This window comes from Ambystoma mexicanum, chromosome 8 (genome assembly GCF_040938575.1).
Source record: "Ambystoma mexicanum isolate Mex_15411 chromosome 8, UKY_AmexF1_1, whole genome shotgun sequence".
NCBI classification, from domain to species: domain Eukaryota; kingdom Metazoa; phylum Chordata; class Amphibia; order Caudata; family Ambystomatidae; genus Ambystoma; species Ambystoma mexicanum.
In genome coordinates, this window is record NC_090929.1 from 132,982,671 (window position 1) to 133,010,397 (window position 27,727).

Here is a 27,727-nt window from a genome sequence, read left to right on the forward strand (position 1 = left end):
GATAGCGTTGCGTTTTTCCTTTTTTCCCCCATCTCTGTGACTTGAGGTATGGAGAGAACCAGATATTCAGGTGCATTTTGGGTTTGCTCTTTCTCAGTTTTAGTGGGGTAATGGAATCTAGGGCTTCGGACATTATTTTATTGTATTCATCAACTAGGATGGAGGGATCAGTGGATTCAGGTAGGGAGTTCAGTGTCGGTAGTATTAGAGGTACATGTTTGTCGGCAGTGATGTTATTTTTATTCCTGGTGGGTATAGAGGGGGCTAATGGGTTGTTTTTAGTGGTCAGTGTTATGGCTTCTAGTGAGAATGCTAGGAGGTGGTGGTCTGTCCATGATTGTGGAGTGATGGATATGATGGAGGCACTACAGTTGTAGTCTGCCACCCAATCAAGAGTTCTTCCTTTGTTGTGGGTGGGAAGAGTCGCTCTTTGACTAAAGCCTAGTTGAGCGAGAGTGCCAGCGATCAGTGTTGCTTGCTGGTCTTTGAACCCCAGGTTCAGAAATTACCTAACAGAAGGACTTGTGAGGTATTTTTTAAGTTATCGGAGAGGATGGTGGTTAGGTTGTCCTCAAACGACCCAATGGGGCCAGGGGGTCTGTATAGTAGGTAATGGTAAGAGTTTGGGATCCAGGAATCAGTAGTTTGGCGATCAGAGATTCACAAGATTTAACATCAGGGGACGGGGATAGTCTCATGACCAAGTTATTGCAAATTTGGGGAACTTTTCTAGCTGCACTCTTAAACCTCCGCGACTTAATACAAAAGTAATAACTCAATCGTGTCGCAATGATGTGTGTAGAGAGCGAAGACACAGAGTTCCCCCACTTCGCTTGTCAAAAATGAAACTATAAAGTTCTACACGCATCCATTACTGCGCCACCAAAAAAATATTGTTCAAAAGCAGTTATGTTTGTTCATTTTCAGCCTTGTTTATTTTTAGTTGCAGCCCATATTGATGACACGTGTTTCGACACTCTAACTTTGCCTTTCTCAAATCTGGGCAATTATTCTGACGGGACTCTCTCCATTTGTATCACCCATGTCATTTAAAGAAACCATGAACAACAAAATATTGTTTGGATAGTAATTTGTATAAGAATAATTGCCCAGATTTGAGAAAGGCAAAGTTAGAGTGCCGAAACACGTGTCATCAATATGGGCTGCAACTAAAAATAAACAAGGCTGAAAATGAACAAACATAACTGCTTTTGAACAATATTTGTTTGGTGGCGCAGTAATGGATGCGTGTAGAACTTTATAGTTTCATGACCAAGTTAGTTTTAGCTATTATAGCTAAGCATCCACCACGGGCCTCAGTTCAGTCTGCTCTGAGTATTGTGTAATCCTCTGGGACTGCCAGCGTGAGGGCGGGGCCAGCTGCAGTATGAAGCCAGGATTCAGTGATGGCTAGGAAGTCGAATTTTTCTAACTGTAGAAGGTCGGCTATCTCTGTGACGTGTGCCACTATGGAGCAGGCATTTATTAAGGCCCCTTTGAGGTGTGGAGCATTGTTCACCGTTAGTGATTTTAATAGGATCTGATTATTAGTTTCATTCTCAGGAGGTGCATTAAATGCTTTGTTCTGCTGGCAATTCTTGGGTGGTAGATGAGTGAGATGGGTAGTGTTTAAGGTAGTGTTGGTGGGTTTAATTAGTGGGCATATTTTCCTAATATTTCCTATATTTGTAATGAATGTTAACCTGGCGAGAGGTTCAAATAATTTGGGTAGCCTGGAACGGAGTCTATGGTTTCTGGGAGAGGGACTACATGGTCTATCAGTTTTAGGTAGGTCAAGGGTGTGAGCGTTGGGGGTTAGTGGACCTGCAGGGCTCAAGTTACTAGGTGACAGTAGTGTCGATGGGATATCCACAAGTGTTGGTAGTTGATCTGTCATGGTTGAGTGAGGCACGGATGGGAAGAATAGGCTTGTGGTGCTAGCCATAGAGATCACGTCTAGAATGGCTCTTAGTAGGACTGTATATATGCCCGTCACATACATAGTGATGCTGTGCCGTCTGGGATAGTTGGCTATTTCTTGTTTCTACCAACCGGGTGTAGTAACAGTGTGGGTTTGGTAGACTAGTTCAAATTGCTACCAATAGGATTAAGAAACACACTCTGTCATAGTAGGCTCGTTCGAAATTGCTACCAATAGGGTAGACAAACACACTTTGGCAGAGTAGGCTAGTTCGAAATTGCTACCAATGGGATAGAAAAACACTCTTTGGCGTAGTAGGCTAGTTTGAAATTGCTACCAATGGGGTAGGAAAACACACTTTGGAATAGTAGTCTAGATTGAAATTGCTACAATAGGATAGAGCAACACTTTGGCATAGTAGGCTAGTTCGCAATTGGTACCAATGGAGTTGACAAGGAGGAGAAGCTTGAGAATGTGATGGTGCAAGGGTTAAGACCACGACACCTACAACTTGGCTCTGTTGCTGCTGACAATGGGTCCAATATCCTTGGCGAGATCATACATGTTCCTTGCTTTTTGTCTGTTCCTCGCCGTGTGGTGACATGTATCCTTGGTAATTCCCAGCCCATGCCAGCCCATGAAGTGCTGAGGACCAGAATTTCAGGTCACACTTCAGTCACATCTGCAGTACAAGAAAGGTGCTGCACCAATTGCTAGTGTGCCACAAGCTTCCTCAGCATCACTAGAAGCCTACATCTGCCACACTCTGGAATTCTACTTTGCACATGTTGGACCGGCTAATGAATAATGCAATGCTATCACTGATTATTTCAATAGTCACAAGTGAGCTTTAGCTGGGGTATTCTTTATGCTAAAACAGTGGCAGCGGTTTTATGAAGTCATGTTGGTGCTACAGACATCTGAGAAAGTTACAGAGCATGTTAGCCTACACAGTGTAACACTCAGTGAGGTACTCATACCAATGTCACTTCTAGAATGTAACCAATCCAAGATGATAAAGGCCCATCATTGGGTTGGTGTGATGGATGCAGCACAGCTGGTGAGGTATGAACTCTCACATAATGCATGCCAAGTCAGTTGCCAGTGAAAATTCCTGGCCTCATTTCTTGACTTAGGATCAAGCATAACGTGGCTGATTTTCATCTGTGTCAGAACGCTGAGATGGCATCAGAATGAGACATAGTTCAGACGTGCAAAAATGCAGGGCTGCAGCAGGAGGGTATTAAACTGCAGATCGGGAACAGCCAGGAAGAAAATGTAACAACCCTTATGCTTACCACAACAACACCTGACACATCAGGAAAGTTGTCTCATTCATTATCAAGAAATGCATCCCTCTTGTTGCCCCACCTGACACATATTCTGTGAACACACCCGATAGCGATAGGTTGGAGATGGAGAGCCTGGGGGACACGTCACTCAATCTGGAATCCTCAATGAGGATGGGTCTAACCTAAAAGAACATACATCTGACCTTCAGCAGACTAGGTGATATATGCATACTTTCCTGATGTATGTCACATGAGTAGGGATGATGATCCACTACAGTACGGATTCAGTAAACGGACAGTCTTTGCAGCATCACTTGTGAGAGTTGCCATGACACCCCCAAGCCGCCCTGTTGCTAGTGGACAGTGTGAGCAAGTCTTGAGTTTTGCTAGGGCTATTGTATTTGACTGCTGGAGAAGTGTGGCAGTGCCCCAGGCTGAACAAACAATTCTTTCAAATGAGCCAGCACTACCTTGACAAAGGCCATGGCAAGAGACCTGACAACAGTCCATACACCAGCTCACATGGTAAAGTCATAAGATCAGATTCTCAAAATGTAGCGGAAGTGAAAGGAGCGCAGAGAATGCGCTTGTTTCATTTGCACATTCTCAAAGCTCACCCGAGTTCTTCGTACTACCCGTTAGCCGGCAACCTGAGCATTTTCTGTGTTTGCATTGCTAACTGAGAGCTGTTTACATAAGAGTTTTTCAGGTTCTCCTCACAACACACAAGAGGGAGGAAGACTTAACATTTTTCTCAGGATCTCCCTGCTTTTGGTGGGTGAAGGGTAAGACCTGAAATGGGGATAGAGAACAGACCAACAGGAAAATAAAGAAGAATATGTACAGGGAGATGTCACAGCAAGCATATAGACAGTATTGCGTGGAACTTGGCGGGGCGCCCCTTCCAAGTTTGGAAGATGGAGTTTGGAGACCCCGCTTGAAAGCAAATATGTTGGTGGTGTTTTGATGTCAGTCAGCAGGGAGATCCGGTGGTGGCGTGTGAGCAAGGAGGAAGGAGTGGAAGTCAAAGGATGCACCAAGGAGGGTAGAAAGCAAGAGACTATGGTGGGTGCAATAAGGTAGGTTGCCAGGACGAGGGAGGCGAGAAATAGAATCAGCAATCTGGGGGAGAGAGTAGTCCATAATAAAATATAGAGTGCTCGTCAGTCTTTCCCCTTTTGCTCAGTTTAGTGAGGTATGCTGAGATGATGGGCGTGCATTCGAGCCAGCTCTGCCAGTGTCTTCTAGCTCTGCCTAGCCGTCAACCACCCCGCAATACAAGCAGTGTGTACCTGCATGCCAAAACAGGAGATGTTCCCATATGTATGAGGGTAGGGAGTCAACTGAGGCACATGAACACGACTCACAAGAACTCTAAGATTCTTAGGGAGTTGGAAACTCCCTGCTCTAACAAACAGGAAGAACCAAAAAAGAAACTGCGTGGTGCAGGTCTATTCAAGAGGCAACGCTGGATAAGTTAGATAAGATCAAACGAAATATAAATATGCAGAGGAATAGAAGAAGAGCAGAAAGTAGCGTGCATGTGATAAGTGACATCAAGCAGGCAGATACAGGGTAGAAATTAATTTCAGACCCATCACAGAACATGAACTGACTACCATCATAACTAACCTTAAACCCACAAATTGCAAGGGAGACATTTGCCCTGCAATTACTGTAAAAGCCTGCACACCCTCTTTGATAGGCATCCTTACTAACATCCTTTACAGAAAATCATGTTCCAGGTGAATTGAAAAGTGCATGAAACTGGGCCCGATTCCCTTATACCAACCAACTACAGACTGATTACTAATACACCATTTCTGCTTAAAATACTGGACAGCGTGGTATACAAGGGTTTTAGACCACGATATGGCACGGAAACCGCTTTATCGGATCTCAAATCCAGTATGCTGCAAACCATCGACGGGATAAATAGTACTCCTCAAGCTGCTAAACTTATCTGCAGCTTTTGATTTGGTAGACCACTCACTACTGATTGAGAGACTTAAGGAAGTGGAGGACTTTACTGATAGTGTTGCAGTGTGGGTGAAATCTTTCTTGGAAAATAGATTCATTAGTGTATATAGTAACATTGTAGAAGCTAGCCCAGGCTACCTTCAATATGGAGGCCCTCAGGGGGCTTGCGTCTCACCATCTTTATATCATATTTTTACTGTTCCTCTGTTCCAGTTGCTCAAGAATAGGGAAATATGTTTTGCCAATTATGCACATGGTACGCAATACGTTATTCCCCTATCAGGAATACACAAACAGGATACAGGTATGATCAAAAAAGTATATGGGCTGATCCAAGCCTGAATGCTAAAAAGTGGATTAGCCTTAAACAATGAAAAAACAGAACTGATGGTGGTGGGTACAGGAGTCAGAGTACAAATGCTGGACCCAGAATACTCACACTTTCTGGGGACAGGCTTTAAATTCACCACCAAACAGAAATTTTTAAATTTTGGCTTCTACTTGGACCAAAGCTTAAATATACAGGCCCATGTCAACAGCCTGGTGTCAACATTATCATACTATGTAAGGCTATTATTCCAGATACGTCTTTACCTCACAGAAAAAATCTGTGAGACAGTAGCTAGGGCCATGGTCAGCACCAACATCGATTACTGTAGTAGTCTTCTTGTCGGGGTAGCTAAAGGCGATTATGCCAGACTACAAATAGTAGGACTCAAAAAACAAAATTACATATCCGGGGCAAGAAAAAAACGACATTGGCTTCCCATTTATGCCAGGATAGAGCACCAACTGCTGCTAATAACACACAGGTCTAGCTGGATCTAATCCACAGGACTTAGCAGAGACATTACAAAGGAAATGTGTGCTGAGAGCACTTAAATCCAACGACACCAACCTGTTGGTGGTGCCAAGATCTAAGCACAGCAAAGGCGCCTTTTTTGCTGCATCACTAAGAGCATAGAACACCATTCCTCCTGACCTGAGTGAAACAAAACCACTAGACATGTTTAACAAGAAACTCAAAACATTTTTGTTTAGCTAATTACATGTGTTCCGAAACAGACGGCTCTTTGTGGCCCACCAGTGTCTGTCTGTTGTGGTGGGCCCCAGTGAACACAAGACACTGACTGAGGTAAAGGTGTTTATTCTGACACCTTGCATAAAGAGGGGGGATGGGGATTGTCCAGAACAGGGGGTTATTCTTCACAGTTCATTCTTGACAGAGCAGTGCAGTTAGCTTCACTGCACTGAATCTATAGTGGATGCTATTTACATCCCCTGCTTGCTAAAACTCTCACAAGGCTTGTCTTCAGCCATGGAATTACGCTCTGCAGTTGGAGGGGTCTGCTTCTAAAGCAGCTTCAGTTAAACGGCTGATTCCCTTATCAAGGAGGAGCGCCGAGGCCCAACTGTCCTCCTGGTGCCTCTGTCAACTCTGCCGGGTTTTCCTGTCCATTGCGCGCTTCCCGCGTGTATTCTCAAGAGATCTCGGTCTGCGGAGATCTCGTGTGATAGGTCCTCACACACATCCTTTCAGTGGAAAAGCTCAGTCCTGTTACATGATGAAGTCTGTGAATTTTGTTGGCTTCCTTTCACGTTGAGGTCAGTTCTGGTCAATGTCTTCCTTGGGGGAATGGATGGTTATGCGGGATGTGCTGCTTGGGGTTTGGTCTGCTGAAGTTGCTTCTCAGTGTGTTCTCTGGCATGGGATGTGGGGCTCATGGTGGCACCCTCACTTTGGTTTTCTTCTTCCCTGACATCCGTTTCTTGCTGTTGAGGGCTGTTGTCTAATTCCCATGGGTCATTGCCATCTCCTAGTTCCATGGAGGGGCGGGCTGTCAACGCTCTTTCTTGTACTCGGCCACCCTTTCAAGGTTCCACCTTTTCCAGTCATTGGTATAAATATGGTTGGTGCCTTTCCATGTGACTTCTATGGTTTGGCTGTATTTGGAGTCTGTTAAAGTGTCTTTGTGGGTCAGGCGTATCTGCACCAAGTCCCCTTCGTTGACATCCTTGTGATGTGCTTCTCTGCGTTTGTCGCGCTGAGATTTCATGATCTCTTTGCTATTCTGTAATCTGAACACAATCTAGCTCATGTTGGTGTCGTCATCCTGTCAGACCTTGTACAGCCACGGTGGTACCAGTGCAGATGCGGCCCTTCTTCCTCTTAAAGGCATGGTCTAGTAAAAATGTTTATTGTCCCTACGGGTCGGCCATGTTTTTTTAAGCCTAAGTGGCTCGATTTTAAAAAACTTTCCTATGGACCTTACCCGAGTTTTCGTCCATTAAACGCACGCGAAAACAAGCACCTGGGATCCGCCATTTTCTGAAAATCCTATCTTTTCCCCATCGCCCTGGCTGACCTGCTTTTTCGGCACTAAATCAATTCCCCCGCCCCTGAGCATGACATTATCAAAACATTCATATTCCCCGCCTCTCTCCGTGACGTTACTGTGCTGCGTAGGCAAACGCGCCCAGTCGTCTTCTACGCGACTCCACACAGAACCCGGAAACCAACACAGACCATCTCACAACACAGCGCGCCACAATTCGGAATATGAAACTTTACTTTAAAATCAAACAGCAACACGGTACATTTGGTAAAGTACATTTATTTTACATGAAATGTTTAGAGAATATTCAGCAATTGCCATATGAACTCCGAAAGCCATTAATTTTATTATATCTGTATCCGCCATGGTACACAGGGTGTTGCTTTTCGTTAAAAGAAGCACTTTGGAAGCACAGTGAACCGCAAGGCTGTTCCATCAACTAGGTACTAGTCCATCATAAAGGTTGATATGTTGCTTCTAGCCACTAGTACAGCGTAATGGCATGTGGGCCCTTGGCGATCGTCCCATAAAATTGTCAGTGTGCTCCAGTTGTTCACACGAAGCTGCAGGTGTCTACTGTAAAAGCCATCTGCTGGTGTCTCAAACCGATGGCAGTAGCAGAAGAGGAGCAAATACCTGTTATGAAAACAAAAAAATTATAATTAGTCTCGCCAGCCAATCTTCATTAATATTACTCATTTTATTTATTACAGCCGATCAGAAACTATTTGCTTGCAAGGATAGTTCAAAGGAGTATGTTCGGCTCTAAAATCAATGCGAAAAGTAATGAAATAAATCGAGGCCAACACACAATGATAAACGACAGTTAGTCTACATGCGTGAAGAATGATATGATATATGATATGGCATTTGTAACGCGCCTATACTCAAGTGTTTCTAGGCGCGACGAGGCAGGTGGGGAACAAGGGCAGGCAGACAACGATCCTACTAGGCCAGGTGTCTTTCTGATTGCGCATGGGGAAGGGGGGGGTAAAAGTGCTGTACATGGTTAGTTGAATACAAATTAAATAGGGCCAGCTGGTGGCAAGTGCAAGGTAAATGCCGGGAGAAGGGGCTGAAGGATACAGAGACAGTCCCGTAGTGCAGGTAGGCAGTGCAGGGAAAGGTGGCTGGGCCAAGGACCGAGATCGGTGAGACCAGTGGACCTGCATGCCCATGTGCTCACCACGAACACGTTTTACTTGCTTTTCCTAGCTCTTCATTCATTCATTTATTCATGCATCCATTCATTAAATCTTCATTCCGGTATAAAAGCTTGTAAAGATTTACTTACATTATATTTGAAATTTCCATTGTGTCTCTTCGTAATGCAGTCTGTAAAACGGACCGTGCTCTTGACAACGATTTTTCGTATACTGAACTAAAATGAAACTCGGTCTAGTTTCTGAATTTTCTGCCTTATCGTCTCTTACGTTATTGCGCACTCCCTTCAAATGTAGTTCTTTCGGCATGGTCCCTGTCTCAAGGTCAAAAAACAATAGACCCTTATACTTCCAGTGCGACTTGTGGGCCTCATCTAGGCGCTGTCCTTCGCATTCTTTATTTGCAACATCACGTAGTATAGGCATCTGTGAGAACTTGAAGTTTAGAATCCGTCTATGTAGTGCGCCTCAATGTGCAAATGCGAACTGGCTTCTCTCCCAAATGCCAAGGCCCGCTTGGCTGGCGCGTTCTAAGTGCCCCAGTTGGGTCCCCGTTGTCTGCGAGCTTTGCAGCCCAAATTGAGACATTTCATTTTTGGCGGAAGGTCAGGGAAAGTAGAAAGTACCACAGGAGTTGAGTTAAAAGTGAGATTTATTGTTTGTTTGTTTGTTTTATTATTTGCAATACGCAAGCCTCCCCTCCGTTAACAGTGCGCAGCATTTACATTTACATGAGATGAGACATGAGAAAAATATATACATACACATATGTGAGGTGAATAGAGAGAATTCAAAGATGACACCCAGCTTGTTCGCCACCCATGATGGTTAAGGTAGGGGTTAGGTTTACAGGTACACTGTACAATAACATTTATTTACAAAAAGACAATCGTATTGCAATTATTTAAACCGGGATTTGTACTTTACAATCAGCTGTGCTTCGGGTGGGCATGGCAGTCGCAATGTTCGGTGGCAATGGATCACTGCTCTGCACAGAAACGTCCAAATTTCCATATCTGTGCTTCTCTAACACAGCAACAATAAGGCCTTTCACAAAGTCGAACTGCATTTCATCATAGACTGATTTGATCACCCATTGCTTACTTCGTTTTGAAAACACCTTAGTGTAGCAAGGCATCCTTACTTTACCCCTAGTCCTAGATTGTTCACGTCAGACATTGCTGTTATGGGCCAAGAACGCTAGTAGAGTGCGATGTTTCATGCCCCGAAAGCTAAAATGCAAGCGCTTTGGCCTGTACTTTAGGCACATATTGTGGAACACCTCCACATCTCCTGTGTGACAGAATTCTGTCAGTCCTCTCAAATCTCTTGATAGAGTTTTGTCGAAAACAATCTTCTCAATGGCTTTGTGTGTCGGTGAAGATGGAATCAACCACTTCTTCTTCCAGGCCTCCTCTGGGGACAAAGGGCCATGTTCACATTGGTGGAAATGTTCATTTGCTGTCCAGCGGTGAACGTTGGTACAGTGGTGCATCAGTGACCGCCATTTTTCAAGTAGTATTTCCACTGACCCCTCACAAGTTTTTGAGCTCCACCAAAGATGGTTGGTGATAGAATGTGACCACTGCAAAATACTTTCAAAACCTTTTTTTTTCACTGCAGCCGAGAATTTCTTATTGATTGATTTAGCAAGATGCCATACGTCAAATTGATGTTTAATATGTGGGAACTGCTCTCTCATTGTCTTGGCAATTGAAACGTGTCTATCCGTGGCTATGAGGTTGATGTGCATTCCCCTTAATTGTAGATATTCCACTGATTTTATAAATCCTAGTTTCTCCATGTCCACTTACGATGTACATTGTGTTACCTGCACGACCACCAAACTCACAATTTTCTTACTATCCATGTCCTGAAAGTGGTAGGTGCAGTACTTGGCAGAAAATCCAGGGCTGTCGCACTGTCCATCACCGGCTAGCCTGAATAGTTTGCCTTGGAATGTACTTGCTAGAGACAATTGTTCAATTTTCCAAGCATCACTAATGGCCGGAAACAGATAATCACGTTGGTATATGTAGTACAGCGCTTTAGAAATGAAATGGAGTCCCACAAACTGAAAGAAAGCCTCTAACTTTCTAAAACTGGAGCCACTAAAAAGTGATGCAGCTGCACACAGTAGATTGCATGCTGGCAGTTTCCCCAGCATCGGTTGTGCAGACCATGAGAGCCTACGATTTAATCTACAGGCGGCATTTATTTTGATGTTACTGCCTTTTATTTGACGAGTCACATTAATCAATGGCTTCCCACATACTTTCCCTCTAATGGAATGCACACATTTCAGCATACTTATAATTTCCATCAAACAACTGTCGAATACAATGTATTTTCTCTCTTTCATTAGACTGTCATCCTGCGTCAACGTTGTTTCGGCCTGTGACTTTGTGGAGATTTCAACACATTGGAAAGTAATATCGCTGATATCAAGTTCTGATGCGTCTATGGATGCTGCGGCTGGTTCATTCTCTGTCATTTCGACATCTATTACTTCAACATTGATGGGAGAACACAACAATGTCGACAGGTTTTTTGGTGGCAAATTTTTGGCGGGTGTAGATGGTGTAAATTGATCTGCAACTACCTCAGAGCTATCTTCAATACATTCAATAACATCTTCTTGTGGCGGTGCGGTCGCACTGTAGCTATGGTCCAATGCAACTTTGCTGTAGTCTCCAAACACAGTTAATTCATGTTCTGGCCATTGGACATGAGCATCTCGAGCCTGAACACGCCTCGCCTCAATTAATAGTTCCTCCATAGTGTACACGGTCTGGCAAGCCACATCTCTCATTCGCTTCACTGTCTGTGTGTGTATAGTTCTGACACCCACGTGTAACTGGAGGAGAGATTGGAAAAGGGATGTTCAGTTTAAACACAAGATTGAGTGTAGTAGAATTGACTGGAAAAAAACATAAAATAGTCCCCAGCACAAACATTTTTTTTAAAGTTATGAACTGTTTGTAACTAACCTTATTTTGTTTTTTTTCTTTGCAACTTTTTTGACTCGACCTTCAACATCTGCACGCTGTAGCTCCGATTCGTTTTCACATGTCCTCCCTTCCTCTTGCGCTGCAATTACTATATTTTCTGTATCCGTTTAGACAGCACGGAATGAGGCTCCATTGTCTCCCTGAAACATAGTACTTTCATTACTATGTATCAAAATATTGTTAGCATAAAACACACATGAGGACGAACACACAGGTACATCTCAATAGCCAAACACAATTTAAACACTGTGTGCAACAATCAAACGACAAGTATTCGACCAGTGATGATCTATTTCGATGGAACTGTCAGTATCTCTGGCTCTGCATGGACTGCCATGAATGGTTGTATTGGAGAGGAGGGATCCGCATCTCCCTGAAACACAGTACTTGCATTAGTATGCTTTTCAATATTGGAAACACAACACACACTTGGGGTCGACGGCAGAGGTACATATAAAGAGATAACCACAAATGATGCATTGTCCAAAAGAATCAAGGAAAATCCAAATATGATCACATTTCATCGACTTATTTCAACGATTCCTTTACATCTGCATCATCTAAATGAGATGTGATTGTGGTGGAAGCTCCGTCGTCTCCCTGAAACACAGTACTTGGATTAGTATGGTTTTCAATATTGGAAACATAACACACACTTGGGGTCGAACGCACAGGTACATATAAAGAGATAACCGCAAATGATGCATTGTCCAAAAGAATCAAGGAAAATCTAAATATGATCACATTTCATCGACTTATTTCTCCGATTTATTTACATCTGCATCATCTAAATTGGATGTTGTGATTGTAGTGGAAGCTTCGTTGTCTCCCTAAAACACAGCACTTGCGTTAATAGGGAAGAAAGTATAGCAAATGGAATCACGTTATATGATCACGCATGATGGAGCTGTCATTATCCATACCTCGTGCTGCTGAAGAATATCTATAGATGTTGCAAATGTGCGCACTTCCGAAAGCTGTTGCGCCGATTCGTATACGCATGGTCCCGCTTCCACTTCCCCATGATTTACTTGAATGTCAGGCTCTGCATCAAGTGCAGGGGTTGATGTTCCATCAACTGCCTGAAACATAGTACTTGCATTAGTGAGGATTACAATAGTGAAAACATAACACAAACCTGGGGTCGACAGCACAGGTACCTATTAACGGCTAACCACGAATGAAACATTATGTAGAACAAACGACAAGAATTCCAGCTCTGATGATGACGCTCGATGGAGCTGTCAGTATCCATACCTCCTGCTGTTGAAGAACATCTAGAAATGTTTTAGATGTGGCGGACGCTTCAGTATCTCCCTGAAAGACAGTACTTGCATTAGTATGGATAACACTAATTATAACTGAAAACAAACACCAGTGGACGATAACTAAGGTGTATATCAATTGGAAAGCACTAACCAAACATTCAGTAAAATGATTACACGATAAAATAAAAATATTACTTGACATGCATAAGTCTGTAGCGGATTAGCCTAGTAAGATTACCTGATACGCGCTAGAAGTGGTTGATAACTGCGACCACGTCAAGGATGTAGAATGTTCTTGCTTCAGATTCAAGGGATAGTCAAGAAGTTGTAAAGGTAAATTAATGATTGATAATGAAATGCCAATATTAAAAATAGCCATGTAAGGCGACAGAATACTTGTTAAATGCTCAATACAGCACAGTTCCCTGTTCCCATATATATACATTGCATTTGTGGGTTATGAAATCGAAAAAGAATATATTGGTAAATGTCATTCAAAAAAACTATACACTCATATCAATATTGAAATTATTACAAGGGATAGAACACCTACAATATCAATTAATCCGTTCGGATACCTACACTACCGCAAGGCCTAAAGCTAAATCCGGACACTTGACTCACCGGTGGCGGAATGTGGACGAATAGAGTGGGAATAGCGTTTGAGCAATTTCCGTGTCGTTCGCCGTTTATTCTTCTTTGTTACCCAAGATGTTGTGTACATGTCCAAGGAAAAGTGCCGGCTGCAGATGCGCTATCGATCACCCCTCTTGTCCTGTAAGACTTGTTGGTCTCTACTTTCCAGCTCATCCACTGGGTATCCGCAATGTCTGACCCATTCTCTTATTCAATCAACAGTTTTCGGGAATACATGCATTGTAGTGCCTTCAGATTTAGCATGGGTCTTCGAAGGGCAACCGCTAATCGAACAGGCAGGCATTGTTGATAAATCTGAAAAGTAAATATCGACATTATTATACAATCTTCAAGAATAAAGATTTGATACAAAAGTAAATGAATCATACAATGATCAATGCAAGATTTGTTTTGGTCGCAGGAACTATACCAGTTCATTATGTGCGGCTTACTATTTGCATAAGTTGCAGAAATGTATAAATGATGTGACTAAAAACTGAACATGTGACTCATCCCTTGGATGTTCTGTATTGCACGAGAAGGAAACATGCTTACATTATAGACTGGACCCCCCGAAGGGTGCAATTCGATGAAAATAGACACAGATGAAAATAAATAGATCTATTGATAGCATAGCAATGGAAACTCAAGTCAATAGCAATGAGACCAATGAAACTAGCACTATTGTGTACTCAACTCGCAAATAGATAGAAATTTAAAAATCTGCGAAATATGACTAGGATACATGGCCTTACCTTGACCAACAAACAGTTGGATTCAGCAAGCAGAGCAGTATGTTGCAGGAGAATAGGTGGGTGGCCACAGGTAGCACACTGATGGGTTTGCTCTAAGCTGTCACAGAAGTTCACGGATAGTACGACGACGAGCAGATTAGCGTAGATCTCAGTGGTTGCCAGGTAACACGTTCAGGAGTTGACTTGCAAAGCACAAAGATGTTCTCATGAGACATATCAAGTGGTTTGTAAAGTATTAGAAACAGGGGTGTGTTTGTGAATGAATGACGTATGTATGTCGTGGTCTTAGGGGGGCGGCCTGCTTCAAGGGGAGGCCTAGCTGGAGACACGGGGTCTGAAGAGGCCATGTGACCGATGGCCCCTTGGCGTGGGACACCTTTTGAAGTGTACATGTAGTTTGGCACCTTGGCCTTTCACGCACTGACAGCCCCCCATGCCAGCGCGCATCCACCGGCACGAACCGCCTTTGATACAGGGGGGTGGGATGGATGGGCCTGGGGCGTGCAGATAAGGCACAGGAATACTGCTGAATGGAGACACACTTATGTGGATTGCAGGGGGGCAGCCTGCTTCAAGGGGAGGCCTGGCTGGAGACACGGGGTCTGAGGAGGCCATGTGACCGATGGCCCCATGGCGTGGGATACCTTTTGAAGTGTACATGTAGTTTGGCACCTTGGCCTTTCGCGCCCCTGACAGCCCCCCATGCCAGCACGCATCCACCGGCACGAAACGCCTTTATATCAATATATAGTAGATCGTCTTTAAATCAATGATAGTATATCATTGCTTATCAATAACAAATGCCACATACCGGAGATTCTTGTGTGCACAGACCCACACTTCAACCGGTGTATTATAGTGGTCAAGACCCAAGGCCTGTATAATCCAATGGTAATTGTTAGTATAGACATATGTGTGACTTTTATAGAGACATAATCCACTGAAAGACTTTGAACAAGTGTTATTTAGTGCATGCATTATCGAGAATATGTTATGTTAGCTTAGATAGATAGTGACCACCCTGCTTCACAGCGACCAGACCTTCACCCATTCGGAGCACAGATGTCTGACGTCCATCCTTGAATGGAGACACACTTGATTTGTTTAAAAAAATCGAAACAACCGTTGTTAAAATATATGTGGTGTTTTATTTTGATGACACAAAAATACAAGACTTTAAACATTGTACAGTTCAGGTTGCAGCACAGAGAGAGAAAATCCCCTGTACTGACCGCTGTCACTCGGGAACGTTTCTCTAATGGCACGAACGGCACAGGCGGGTATCACTCTTCGAACGCGGTGCCCAAGCCTCCCGTGGAGCCACCATGTAAAGGAACGATAGGCCACCAGCCTGTACCACCTGTGAAAAGGAATTAAACAAACTGTTTTTAAATGACCAAGATATGTTTAATAAACGTTTGTTGTCAATGACAATTCTTGTAACTAATGGCATTCTGCACGGACAAATGCTATCTAGACAATGCACACTATTGAACGACTTACATGCGGTACAATGATATGTAGATGTAATTTTGGATTTAGTAGAAGAACATGAAATAGGAGTGGCATGACAAGCAGAGTATACTTACTCGTTACTCGGATTACGAGGACGAACAGTTGCGAAGTTCGTGCATAAGCACCATCATTATTCTCAACACGGCCCGTGTGAGGCAGGCTGCCCTGAAGTCTGGCAGCTCGGTGATGCATTGCGGTCGTGGCTCGCCTTCCGAAATGTAGGCCAGGCATCCAGAGTTTTCTCGGCAGCAGCAGTTCTCGTCCTCAGTTGGCATTAGCTCGCACCGATTGCATGTGCACCAGGTGGAGACGCCGTCCATTCGACTAGGCCCAGGCTCTTCATCTGTTGATTCGTCCTGCCAACTGCCGTCCGAATCCCCATCGTTTTCGCGTGCTTCCCTTTCCAGTAGTTCCTCCTCGGTATACTCGGGCTCGTACATGTAGGGCATTATTGTAGCCATTGTGTGTTAAACAAACTAAAATAATTTATAGCGGAGGTACTGGTATCCGTTTACACGGGCTACAAGCGGCGAAGGTAGCTGACCAGAGCACTGAAACTAGTCACAGAATACTCAAAGTAACACAGAGAGAGGAATGGAATCAAAAATCTGCTGCTTGTGTGTTGTGAAACGGTCTGTTTATACTTATTGAGGAAAGAGGCGTCCTGCCATTTCCATGGCAACACGTCATTAGCTGAAGCGCAGCGAATGTTGACACGAGACGTGCTTTGGCGTTGGGAAATGGGCGGTACGAGTCTGCTGATGACAGGCTCAGGGACGGGGGAATTGATTTAGTGCCGCAAAAGCAGGTCAGCCAGGGCGATGGGGGAAAAGATAGGATTATCAGAAAATGGCGGCTCCCTGGTGCTTGTTTTCGCGTGCATTTAATGGACGAAAACCTGGGTAAGGTCCATAGGAAAGTTTTCTAAAATCGAGCCACTTAGGCTTAAAAAAACATGGCCGACCCGTAGGGACAATAAAAATGTTTACTAGACCATGCCTTTAACATCTGAAACAGAGACACGCCTGTAACAGCATTTGGTGTTAAGCTACATGCCACAACAGCTTCTTTGACAGTTTTGCAGGGATTCATGCCTGATGCACGTGTCAGTTGTAAGGCTCCTTTAAGGAATCAGTTTGCCCTTTCTACCAGTCTGTTGGCTTGTGGGTGATAAGGCTTGCTCTCAATTGCTGGATATTGTGCTTCTTGAGAAAGCTTTCCATGTCTCTGGAAACCAACTGAATCTCTTTGGGGGAGTCCTTCTCTTTGGAAGATGGAACTGAGTACTTCAATGACTGTGCCAGTGGTGATGTCCGGCACAAATTCAACTTCCACCCACTTGGATAGATAGTCCACCATGAGTACCCTGTGCTTGCTGTCGTCCAACATACCGTCCAACGGGCCAATGAAGTCCAACCCTATTTTATACCACACGCCGGCTGGAATTTCTGTGGGCATCATGGGTGCTTGCCTCACTTTTAGCTGTTTGTCGCTTTGCGTATTCATGGCACCTCTCAATCATTGCCCTCACCTCCTGATCCATTCTGGGCCACCAGTATGCATCACACACTCTGCGTCATGTCATATTGCTGCCTAGATGACCTGCATGAGCTCTGCATAGAATCACTTTGCGGATGCCTCTTGAGGGAATTACTTTGTCGCCTCTCATTACTAGGCCATCCATTTCTACGATCTCAATGTTGACCTTCCTATATGGTTGCAGACCTTCTGGGATTACTCTCTCATTCAGCCAACCTTTGCTGGCCCATTCTGCTACTCGGCCCAGGGCTTCATGGAGTCTCATTTCCTCCTGCCAATGAGACTCATTTCCATAAAGTCCTTTCTTAGGACTCCTATGGATGCTGCAAGGCATTCATTTTCCAGGAATGTGTGCCCGGGGTACATTGATCTAGTAACGTGGACATGCAGTCCGCTTGGGCGTTCTTCCAGCTGGCAATATGGGTGATCTTGTAGGTGTACTCTTGCAGTTTGGTGACAATTCTTGCTAGGCATGGCGTTGCTGTCTTTGTGCACCCGGGGCTCAACATGTGTACAAGGGGTTTATAGTCGGTGACCAGGCGGAACTTGGTTGCCCAAACGTACGACCTGAAGTACTCCACGGCCCAGGCGCATTCCAGCATATCCTTCTCGACCATGGAGTAGTTTGTCTCTGAAGTAGATAGTGCTTTTGATGCAAAGGCAACTATATTTTCGGTATCTCCTTTTTTGGGTGAGGTTGGCTCCTAAGCCTTACGCACTGGCCTCTTTTGTTATGTATGTTTCCCATTTGGGATTGAACAGTTTCAGATGTAGGATTCCTTTCTTGATTTCAGTGAAAGCCTCAATTTGCTTTGATTACCACGTGTACTCCACTCCTTTCCTCAAGAGCTCGTTCAAGGGGGACGTGATTTCATAAAATCTGGGAACAAATTTCACGTAATACTCTGCGAGGCCCAAGAATGACCTGAGCTCGACTTTTGAGGTCGGCGCTGGTGTGTCAACTATCGCTTGGAGCAGGTTTTTCTTTGCGCTCACTCCTTCGCTCGAGGTGCAGTAAACCAGGTACTCTACTTCACATACTCCAATAAAGCATTTCTCGTGGAGAAGGTGGATACCTGTGCTCTGTAGTTTGCCAAGGATTTATCTCAGAATCATGGGTTTGGGCATCTTTGGCATACACCAGGATGTCTTCCTGGAAGTATGACACGTTGTTGATTCCGTGCAGCAGTGAGTTCATCATTCTTTGGAATGTTAACATGTGTATTGGAATGTACCGAATGGCGAGATGAATGCTGTGAGTGGACGTGAGGGGCCAATCTGATGGTAGGCATCACGCCTGTCAAGTTTTGAGAAGATTTTTGCTTCCTTCATCATTAGTATAATTTTATTGATGTTGGGCAAAGGAAAAACTGTCTGAGACCACGTCAGAGTTTAGGCCGCGAAGATCAATGCGCACTCTCAAGTCATTGGAGGATTTTTTCTTTATCAGGACCACCGGGCTAAGCCATTCAGAGGACTTGACAGTCTCGATTTTGCCTTCATTCACCATTTTGCGAAGCTGGGATTCCATGGTTGACCTTGCTGTCGCTGGAACAGGCTTGACAATGGGCCTCATTACGATGCGGGCGAAATGGGTTTAACAGCGCCGGTAAAGGTGCTGACGCCGTTAAACCCATTCCGCCCTATTTTGAGGTTCCCTCGCAAGACCCGCTCTGGAAGTCTGGTTTTACCAGACGTCCTTTGCAGGTCCCGCGAGGGGACCAGGGAGCTAACAGGCCCGTCATTAACTGGCCCGTTGTTAGCTCCCTCCCCATTCCCATTGAGCCCTATGAGGGCTCAGATGGGAATGGGGAAGGTCCGGGTCCGGGTTCCCTGAATGGGGAAATACCGGGCCCTCCAAAGTCGGAATGGCCCAGTATTTCCCCATTCAGGGACCCCGGACCCGAGTTTGGAGGCAGCCATGCCCTTATTGAGGGCATGGCTGCCTCCAAACTCGTAATGAGGCCCTATGTTTTTGACTAGCACCGCATTGGGTTTTCAGCAGATTTTGTGCATGTAGATTTTTATTTTTACAGGTGTTTTGGAGAACAGCAAAGGGGATTCAGTTCTCAGATCTGATGCTCCTCCTGAATAGACCAGCCGCACATTCACAGCAGTGCTGCGGTCTAACTGGATGCTCAGTTTTTGATGGCCGTCCCATCCCAGTGCTGCGGGACCTTCTGCCATGAAGTAGACTTTTGTTGTAGTACATCTATCCTTAAATTTGAATTTGGCTTTGATGTAGTCTCAAGAGGGATAACTCAGGGGCTACATGCTCATCTTGGAAGAAAGACGACACGGAGCAACACAGGTTCGATCCCCGGTTCCGCACTTAGAAGCTTCTGGGTATTAATCACGTTATAAATAACATATCATATCATGTAGCCCAAGAGGTCTTTGGTGGCTCCCCCGAAAAATGTGGGCTTTAGCTTGGTGCTTCTAATCTCAACCAAGTCACGACCCACCATGTTTTTGTATGCCTGGTTGGGGAGGATGTTCAGGTCGGACCCCAAATCGGCCATGACGCGTGTTTCATTTCCATCTAATTTCACTATGCAATGGGGTTTCTCCCTGCTGGCTCGAGGTGAGTTTACCATGATTACCATCAGCCTATTGTCAGGTTCTTCCTCATCACTTGTTACTGTGTCTCCTTCGATATGGGTGATTTTCTTTACCCACCACGTGCAGGCAACAGCAATGTGACCATATTGCTTGCACTTGGAGTACTCTTTGTTCCTTGTGGGACAGTATCTATCGTTTGCCAGGTGCTTGGTGCTGGCACATCGGTAACACTTGAGAATCTCTCCACTTGGGTCCTTTGTCTTTGTTAGCTTCTCACTGCTGCCTGTCTCTGCACCCCTTCCATTGCACTGCCGCCATTTCGGGGTGTGGGCGAGGACCTGCCAACTTCTCTGCATCTGTTCGAAGTTTTCTCTTTGGCTCTCGCTATTTGGATGCCTTTTCTATGCCCAGCTCTTTTGCTTGGATGAACTTGTCCTGGACTTTGCAGGAATTGGTGTGGACCACCAACATGTCACAAATGACTTGTTCCACATTGTTCCCGAATCTGCACAAGGCCACCAGTTCTCTCATTCTGGTGATGTAATCATCGACTGGTTCAGTACTGTGCTGTTTTCTCGTGTAGAACTTGAGTCTGTGGTGGACCACATTTTGTTTGTGTGGCGAATCGCTTCCTTGTAGACATCGCCTTTGTCTGCTGGGGGGCACAGTCTTCAAACCTGTCAATATGCACCTCCCTTCGACCCCCTTGGCATTTAGTAGCATGTCCTTTTTCCTGGCCAGAGAATAGTGAATGTTGTGAATCGGTGCTAAGGCGTTTTTACCTGTGGAACACTCGTTTAACCACTGCAGCACTGCGAGCATTTTCTAGCTCTTGCTGCCCATTTCCATTCGTTCTCCGCTTCCTGGAGGAGGCGGGGCTGGCGGACAACACGTGACGCTTCACGTGACCTCATTGGGACATTTAAACTGCCTTGCACCACCCTCGCGGCGTTAAGCCCGTCAGGTGTAAAGTCTGCAAGCTGTTGTTCGGCTGTTAAGCGGATGGTGGCGAGGTGACCCTGCTAAAGATCGGTAGAATCAGTTGACTTTTTTCTTCCAATTATTGTTAGGTTTAAATTTAAAGTGAATTTCAACCACCTCCATTATATGTTACAATATTGTGGTTTATAGGTATAGTATATTAATTGTTGGTTTATTTTAAAATGTTTACTTTGAAGTCAGGAATGCCTTCTGATAGTACTAGAGATTCCATGGCGCTGCGGTCTAGTGAAATGCAGAGTGCATCAGCTCAAGTATCCCCCCCGCAAACTCCTTCTAACAAGAATACTCCAAAAACACAGGAGAAGTCTAAAAGTGGTACACGGGTGTCAAGAAAAAACATCATCTTGACTCCAATTAGCAATAGTTCTATCCACAATGACATACGCACATTTTATGAAAAAGTTCAAAGTGGGAGAACTTTGAATGAGCCAATGAACCTGCATTTTCCGGTGGCCAAAACGCCCAAATTGGGTATACCTAAATCAGTTACAACTGATGTGAATCTATCAGTAATTTCTTTAAACAGTGCTCTTCCTGCTTCTATTTTAAGTACCACCATCTCTGATCAGACGCTTTTAACTGCATCACATTCCCCTACAAGGAACTCTAAACCTAGTCCAACCTTTGCCACAGTTATAGAAGAATCAATGCATGAGAGTGAAGACCCATTAAACACAAATTTTATTGCAGCACAGGAAACGTCAATTTTGAATGATTCGGTGGCTTCTGTAAGCATTGAAACTGTGGGACATGTTAGTCCCGTTAAATCCCCTTCACCCTCTCACTCTGATACCATTGTCTGCAGAGATTTAGAGAGCTCGAGGGCTTCAATTAAGATCGATTATGCCCAACCCTGCTCCTTGGACTCAACTAGAGAGGACGAGGAGTCCTTTTTACAACCAACTCCTCGTCGTTGCCTAGCTACTGATAGGAAAAAACAAGGAAGTTCAATAGCTGAAAACCCGGCCCTTTTAGAGGTCACTTTGGGGGCAATTAATACTACGATTTATAGCCTATTTAAGCTTTTTGATTCTTTGGAGCAGAAAATAATTGCTCAAACAAATAAGCTAAACACCATTAGTGATTGGATGAAAGTGAATACAGTGAAATCTAATGCAAATTTATCTTTAGGAAATTTGGAGCAAAGAGTCTCCCTTCTCGAAACATATGTCTCATCTCAGCAAGTATTGCTCGGAAATCCTGGTGCCTCTATTACGCACCGTATTCGCTCTTTGGAATCTGCCAGTGCAGTACCCGTGAGCTTAACTTCTGCTCTACCAACATTCTCTAATGTCATTCGATCAATCGAGTGTACTGAGGACCCCAGGACTGCAAAAAATAATGAGTCTTGGATTAGCTTAGATTCACCAGCCATGAATGATGTTCAACATATTGACAATAATAACGCACGCGGTTGTCACAAGCCTAATCCTCAAAGGAATAGTCGTACAACGGCGAATAATAAAAAATTAAAAGCTGTAGCCACTAAGACTGGCTCAAAAAAACAACTTCAAAAGTGTCCCCTGGCAGAAGTCCAAAAAAAAATTATTTCTGGTGTACCGATTATATCCATAGATAGTGGTGCTGATATCACACAGTCTGAACCACACACCACCGCGAGCACACCCTCTGTAATTAATGTCTCGTCTTGTATTTCTTCAATTCCACACGTAGCCCCCAAGGAGGCTCTAATTCTGCCTGCAGAACATGATCCCCTGAATGAGTTGGTAAAATTATTGTTAACATCATCCAACAAGATACAACCTTTGCCTGTTCTGCAGACGACTATTTCAGCACACTCACAACCATCTTTAAGTATGGAAGTTAAGCCTGCTCAAATAGTTGACCCATTAGCAGGGTGTACCGATCGTTTAACCTCATTAAGAGTTGCGGTAGATGCTTACTTACAAAAAAAAATCTCAGAGGCCCTGCCTGAAATTCCGAGTGGTAGAGCCCTTCCTTCTCAGATATACAAGACACTTAATGAGAGTGTTATGGAAGTACCTTCCTATAACAATAGATCTGGTCCTAGTTTAAATCAGAATCCACTCCCAGGAAATGGTTGTTGTATACAAGATATTGTAAAAGAAAACATCAGATTGAACTCAGAAACTGGCCAAGCTATAAACAACCATCATATGGATGAAGTTAGTACTGCATTGTCAAAGAAGTTCAGCTTGTTTCATACTTTAATTTTGAAGTGTCGTGACGGGTCCTACCCGAAATATGATTTATGTAGGGCAAGTGTCCTCAACATCTTCGGCGACATTGAAGGGCTAGATGCTATTGCTTCTTCTGACATAAATCAAATAGAGTTCTTGTGTGATAAGAATCTCTCCGTAGTAAGATTATGGATTAAATCTGGATTAGTTCGCAATACTCTTTGGAATGCAAGAATGGAATTATTTAATCTTGGGTTCTTGTTAGCTCAAGATCCAGCACGCCAATCCACTAAAGAGTTAGGCAATAAAGATTCTATAAAACTCAAACCTCAATTAGTATGTGGCTGTAACTTCTGTGCCAATGATCCACGCACAGGCTTGTTGACTACTGTTAATCACGACTCATAACCATCAATACATTTGCCTTTCACTGAAATCTCACTAGCATGTTGGAATACCCGAGGCTCCTCTCATTTGCAATGGACATTAAATAATCAATTGAACATATATGATATTGTTGTATTACAAGAAACATGGTTATTAAAGTCGCCCGTCTGGGATGACCACGAGCTCAGTCTTCTCCCAGCGGAACATAGTGGCAAAGGTAGACCTACTGCCGGCCTACTAGTTGCGGTGAAAGTGAGCAAGGGTTATAAAATTTCCCCCTGGAGAGCGCCAAATAAATACATACAATTGGTTAAAATATCCTATCAGAAGCGCATATATGCCCTTATTAATGTGTACCGAAACCCTGTAGGCATCACTGATGAAAATTTTTACACAGCTTTGTCATCTCTTTTTGAATTTATCTCTATTCAGGGTAATATATTTGGAACTCTTGTAATGGGTGATCTAAACTTTTCATGTGTCGAGCATAATCCAACGAGTAAAAATCACAATGGAGTTCGGTGGATGGCTTTTATGAAAGATCTAAACTTAAAAATGGCAAATGGTTCAATTATAGGAGATATTCCCTCAATGAACACCTGGGAGCGAGGCAATTCAAAATCCACAATAGACTATGTTTTCATATCTAACAATATCTTTATGAATGCCTCCAAATTTGTCGTTGTAAAACAAACAGCTAGCGACCATCATCTGCTAGCTCTATCTTGGTCAGTCCCCGCGTCTGACTGCTTAAAATATGCACGTTATTATAAACAGACTTTGATAGTGAATAATGGTAAAAATCGATTTAAGTGGTCTACGAATAATCTGTTGGCCTTGAATGAAGCAATTTTACTAAACAACCAAAGGGCACAAGGGGCTACGTCCTATATAGATATTTTAAGCACCTTTGCAAATATCCAGCCTGTTCATGACAGACCATTGAGAAGTCATGTTCATGGGTTTGATATAGCTCTTCATGAGAGAAAGAAAGCCCTTCGCAGAGAGATCAGAAAACTTCGAAAATTACCTTTACTTGAACAAACTAAGGCGGTCAGGTCTGTTAATACAAAATATCGAAATTGGGCACGGTCAAGGAAAGCTGCACTATACCAACTAGATAGTGAAAGGTTTTTACAAACATGCCGTAATAAAAACTCTGGTTTGATTTGGGAACTGCTAAACAAATGTGGCACGGCTCCACAAGCGTATTTCCAACTTAATGGTGTTCATGAAGATGTGTGGATTAAACATTTTAACACTTTATATGACGATCCTAAGATGAGTAGCTATATTTACAATGGCAGTACTGCAAGATGTTGGGAGCTGCAATGTACTGAAAATATCATCCAGTCCCTTATTAAAACAGCGTCTTCGTCAAGAGCAGCAGGCCTTGACGGTCTTACTAACTGGATGTTTAAACAAAACATAAATGAATGGGCTCTAATCCTCAACAATGCATTTCAGCACATCTTACACACCAAATGTTTACCAGACTCTTGGCGCTCGTCCGTGATTATCCCTATTTATAAGAAGGGTGATCGCATGGACGCTAAAAGCTATCGTCCGATAGCGTTATTGGACGCCCCGGGGAAGCTGTTTACCAAGTTAGTATTAAGAGATTTTGTTCTTTGGGCATCGGCAACCTGTCAACGTGATCCAGCACAAACTGGTTTTGTGGCTGGTCTGGGCACTAGTGTTAATTTACTAACTTTAAATGCTATCCGACAACAAGCCCAGTGTAAGAGACAGCCTAGATATTTTGCATTTGTGGACTTACATTCCGCTTTTGATTCGGTTTCAAGACCTAAACTTATCAACAAGTTAATCAAAGCGGAATGTCCCCCCACTCTTATAGACATCATTTTTGCATTACATTCAAAAACCAAGATCTTTGTAAGATTAAATGCTGAAGGTCTTTTGTCATCGCCTGTTTATACGTACAGAGGGTTAAAACAAGGATGCAGCTTAGCGTCAGCCTTGTTCAACTTTTTTATTAACGATGTTCGCTGGATCTTTACTAAAATAGCGGCTGACGCTCCAATACTGAATGGTGTTAAAATTAGTGCATTATGGTATGCAGATGACCTTGTTCTTGTGTCAAAAACACCCAGTGGCCTACGTAATCTTCTGTCAGTACTTTGCAGCTATTTCAAAGAAAATGAATTATTTGTAAATACTGCTAAAACTCAGATTGTTACGTTTATCCCTAAAGGTTTACGCAAGCATCTATTAGAGTGGCAAATTGAGACAACCCCCATAAAGATAGTTCCAAATTATGTCTATTTGGGTGTTATTTTTGATGGTTGTCCCATTGCAGACTCACAGCTGAATAAAATTAAACAAAAGCTAATCATGGCAATTTGTCAGACCCAAATAATTGTATCTTAAGTATGGCAAATTCACACTCAAAGCAGCTCTTCAGTTTTGGAATCAAAATGTTGTCCCAACTATTCTTTATGGCATGGAAACGCAAATTTTACCAACTGGATTTCTTAATCGCTTAGAATCCAAATTTTGGCGAGCCATCTTGCATTTACCGCAATGTATTCCTGGGGCAATGATGCGTTATGAATTGGGCTTAATCTCATTAAGTGCCCAACATAATTGGCGCCTATGCGCTTTATTGCGTAAATGTTTGCTTTCAACACAGGACAATTCTGCCTTGTCGGCCATCTCCAGTTACATACTAAACTCAGCAGAAAAGTTCCCGAAACAGTGGTCTTCAAATGTTCTCTCTATTATGGTAAAGGCCGATATTTCTTTGAGCCTTTTATTAGATCATCCAGAGAGAGCAAAGAAGAAAGTCCACATGATGGACTGGATTGAGACCCGAGTAAAGTGTTTAACCTATAGAGATTTTGATCCTGCAATATTTGGTCCTAAAGCTTATAAAGACATTGCCTCGTACTTGTGCCTGTCGCCTTCTTCTGCTATTAGATCTGAGATCCTGAGGCTGCGGTTTAACATCTGGCCCACTAGGGAAGTCAAAGTAAGAAGGAGACAAATCACATCAGACTTTAATTGGTGCAGGTTTTGTCGAAACACAACAATTGTTGAAACCTTGCAACATTTACTATTGGAGTGCACAGCCCCTAAACTTTTGAGTTTAAGAAATATGCACTTTGCTAAATATTTTGTGTATTTTTCACAAATAGACCCAAGTAATAGATGGGTCGCTCTGGCTGCAACTGAATGTATGGGTATAAGGATTGCTACTATCAATTTTTTAAAATCTCTAAACCTGGAATGATTGATATACACCATGTTAACCAACACTTTTAAATTGTGAAAACTTGATTTGGAAGATGGTTGTAATTGTAAACGTTTGTTTTATTGATTTAATGTTTTTACTTAAGCAAGAATGGATTTTTGTAACATGTATAAAATTGAAAAAGTTGTTGTAATACAACTATATTCAATAATAAAAAAATAAATAAATAGCTTGTTCTTCCCAACGCCTCCAGATATGTGGAAAGCAGTGGCTCCCATTGTTGCCGAGGAAAGACAGGCATACCGGGGGATATGGAGGAAGGTGGAGGTGGCGTGGCAGCCCGCATGGTTGCAGCGTGTATTGTTTCTGGTCCTCGTCGCCAATTATGTGGTGGCCCCCAATGAATAGAGGACACTTGACTGAGGTGAAGGTGTTTATTCTGACATAAAGAGGGTGGGATGGGGATTGTCCAGAACATGGGGGTATTACTCACAGTTTAGTCTTGATAGAGCAGTGCATTGAGCTTCACTGATGCCATTTACATCCCCCGCCTGCTAGAGCTCCCACAAGGCTTGTCTTCAGCCATGGAATCACGCTTTGCAGTTGGAGGGGTCTGCCTGTGAAGTAGCTCCAGTTAAAGGGATGATTCCCTTATCAAGGAGGAGCCCTGAGGCCCGACTGTCCTCCTGGTGCCTCCGTCAACTCTGCCGGGTTTTCCCATTGGTTGAGCGCTTACGGGCATAATCTCGCGAGATCCCGCTCTGCCGAGATCTCGCGTGATAGGTCCCCACATCTGACTTGTTTTTGTGGCTTTGTTGAACCATCTGGCCTCTGTTAGCGCCTGTATGCCTCCGGGTTATTTGGTGCACGGTACAAGTATATAAATGTAAAATACCTGCTAGTTGCAGCTGTGCTGGTGGCTGTAGTTGGGCTTCTTTCCCATGCTTCTGCACTCTATGTCATGGTGGGGAACAACCTGCATTG